This window comes from Alligator sinensis, unplaced genomic scaffold (genome assembly GCF_000455745.1).
Source record: "Alligator sinensis unplaced genomic scaffold, ASM45574v1 scaffold983_1, whole genome shotgun sequence".
NCBI classification, from domain to species: domain Eukaryota; kingdom Metazoa; phylum Chordata; order Crocodylia; family Alligatoridae; genus Alligator; species Alligator sinensis.
The window spans coordinates 1,774,522-1,777,917 of NW_005842015.1; the positions used below are offsets into that span (position 1 = coordinate 1,774,522).

Genomic DNA, 3,396 nt, shown 5'->3' on the forward strand with positions numbered 1-3,396 from the left:
AGCTGGTTTCACTGACTCATATGCAGGGGGTGGGGAGGTGGGGCAGGGTCTCCGCCTGCTCCTTTGTGGCCACTGCTGTCTGTGTGCACTCACCTCGCTGCCTCTTCTCTCCCTCCAGGACTTTTGCACTATGGCACCGAAGGGAGATTTTCTTCTTTTTTTTTTTTCCTTCTACTTTTGTTTTGCTTCGCCTCTGAAAGGCACCAGGACCCTGCTGCCAGGATGGGTGGGGGAGGAAAAAAAGCAAAAGGGGCAACTCTAGGAGCAATCAAGATCCAGATCTGTGCTGCCAACATGCCCCCCACCCTCCACCCCCTCCAAAAGGAACTGCTTGTACTTCCTGTAGTGAGAGTGGCTCTGATTTTTTTTTGATTTTTTTTTTTTTTTTTTTATACCAGCCACGGACGGAGCAGTGTTAATTGACAACTGTGCAATGTATTAGGTTTTGTTTTTTTGTTTTTTTAAATCTATAAATGCATTATGCCTAATGTGAGTACACTGGCCAGAAGTGTAAAGCTTTAAAAGTCATTTATATGAAATGTTTAATCTCTGCTGATCTCTCAGTGTGCGAAAAGAAAAGGAAAAAGGAAAAAAGGACAAAAAAAGTGTATATTTGTACAAAAATCTTTTTTAAGAGTTATACTAACTTATATTTTCTATTTATGTCAGAAATGTGGATAACTTTTTTTTTGGTTGACATCCAATAGTCTTGTTTTTTTTTTTCTTTTGGTTAAGCCAAAGGGCACTATATTTGCTTGTGTTATTTACAAAAATGTAAATTTATTTTTATAGTGGAGGGGGGAGGGGGCAAGTGGGGGTTGCATTTGCAAAATGTAGCTATGAATTGAGATTCTGTTTTAGTTTTTACTTGAAGACAAATCTGTTTCAATGGTTCTTGAGCCGGTCTGTACCACTGCCATTGCAAATCATGCCACAACGTTCAAAATAAAAAAAAAAACAAAAAACCCAGAAAAAACCCCCACTATTGTCATTGTGTGTATTAAGCAAATGCCACCTAGAACAAAGGGATGGGAAATGCCATAGCTAGGTGCTTTCAAGCACTAGAATCTCTCTGCAGACATTCTGTTCCTCTCCCAAGTAGAAAATAATCATAATATTATATCTTAGGGCTGGAACTGGGATTGCTTCACCTCCAAAGAAACACTGTGCCAGCTCCACCGCTCTATTCCACTCCATTCCCACGTGTGCACACACATGCCCCCTGCCACTCCATTGCCACATGTGTGCACCCACCCACCATTCTATTGCTACACATGCGCACCCCTTCTCACCACTCCACCTCCTCCCCCACACACACAGTCTTCAGAGGTGTAAAAAAAGGTGGATGCCCAGCAGGGTTATAATTAACATGAGTAGTCTGAGAGGTCCCTGGAAAAATGACCAGTACACAGCTACCCATCCCTGGAAGTGGCTTTAGAAACCAGAAGTTTACCTCTCAATTCCTTTCTCCCCTTTTACACATTGCACAACCTCGCTTTTCTGGCTGGAATGATTGTTTTTAGGCATAACTCTCCTTTCACCCGTGCACAAACTGAGTAACTGCCTGCAGTGAGGCCGGGGGCGTTTACCTAAAACAAGAGCGTCATGGGCACAGCTGGAGTGAGCTGGAAACAGGGACTAATTCCTATAATCTTAACTACAGGACAACAAAGGCTGTTTTTTAAACAACAAAAGGTCCCATTATCTCAGCCCTTGCCTTCATAACTCATGCAGCTGTATGCATAACACCCATAGGTCCTGACATAAAGGTCTGACTCATTTTATGCTGGAAGCCTGAATTGTGCAGGCTTTATAACACTTGTCCGGGCTCTTTCTTGGTTGGTGGGACAGGGAAGGTTTTGTTTCCTGAAGCCTCTCGCCATCGATGGGTACAAACCCAGCTCCCAGGGCTCTGTTTTAGGAAGGGTAACAACCTCCGGTTTAAATTTCTCCTGGGTGAGGCTGCAGGATGACACTCCATCAGGAGCTGCCAGTAGCACTGACATGTGCAAAAGATGTGACACACCCTTTTGCAGGCATTGAATGTCCCTATTAAAAAAAAAAAAAAGAAATCTTCTAGTGACCCATTATTTACGGATCACTGGTGTGATAAACCATAGTAGCTTTTCTGCTGTATGGATGCGCTTACTGAGCCCTTAATCCTTGGCACAATAGATGGAGCCATACTGCCCTGGTGCAGAAGAGTTTATAGATTTATAAAATAGATGGCAAGCAAGAAAAAGAAATCAAGCCTCACACGCAGGCTGACAAACTCCAAAAGCTGGGTCGATCACACTACAAAAATACCCTGAGGCGCTCGTCTCTGAGTCAGTGTTTCAGTGGAGCACAGGGATTTCCTTGTCATCCTTGCAAGAAAGTATGTCCTGGCTAGCCTAGCTGAATCCAAGTTATGGTTTACTATAGAGCAGCTGACAAACAATAGTGCTGTGAACAATAAGATCCAGCTATAAGGGGGCGGGGGGGATTGGAGCAGATAAAATAGACGGGGAAGCGAGACAAAATGCGCACAAACAGTGTAGCAGCAACGCTTTCGTGCCTGCTTTGCCACAATCTAACCTTAAAAAAAACAATGCCTCAGCCATGCAGTCCACTCGCAACTGAGGTTACAATGGTGGCTGCTGGTGCAGTAACCCCACCCCAAACCCCGACATGGACGGAGGGGCAGGCATCCCTGCCAGGGACGGCAGGAAAGGGGTCCCACAAGCAGGACCACAAGGACTCAGCGAGGACCGTGCCTACCAGCCTCTTTCCACACGCATCTTACTGGCACTGCTTAGTCCCGCCGATTGCATCTCCCTCTCTCTCTCTGTATACATATACACATATACGTGCACATGCACATGCACGCGCACACACGTGGTGTGGAAGGCTTTTGCCTCTCCCTGCTTGGCGTGTGTGTGCGTGCATGTGTACACACATATTCATATATAGACACACATTTATATGCGTATGTGGAATGTGTGTGTATATACACACATATGTGCATTTACACGTGTGTGATACACACACACACACACACACACACACACACACACACACACACGGTGTGGGAGACTTCCGTCTCTTCCTGCTTGGCATGTGGGTGCACACATATACATGTATATAGACACGTGTGTACGTGTATATATGTATGCGTGTATACACACATATGTAATGTGCGTGTACATATATGGGTATATGTCTGTGTGTGTATAAGTGTGTGCATGCATGTAACACACACACGTATGGGGGGCGGTATACCCCCCCCGGATTCTGTGCTCTTCTGTACCGTGGACATGGCTGGCTGCGGCGCTGTCCGTACCCGAGTCACGCCGGCAGGACGCAGCGCGCTGCCCAAGCCGCCGGCTGTGAATCCCGCGGGGCCGGAAGCGAGCG

At 46.0% G+C, this 3,396-nt stretch overlaps 1 long non-coding RNA gene across 1 annotated transcript in view; it reads left to right on the top strand.

Annotated features, from left to right (window-relative positions):
* Nucleotides 1-982, top strand: part of LOC102388185 — a 2,325-nt gene extending 1,343 nt beyond the window's left edge. The window contains exon 3 of the long non-coding RNA XR_323641.2: nt 119-982. This is a non-coding gene — a long non-coding RNA (uncharacterized LOC102388185). The remainder of the gene's footprint in view (nt 1-118) is intronic.
* The last annotated feature ends 2,414 nt before the right edge of the window (nt 983-3,396 follow it).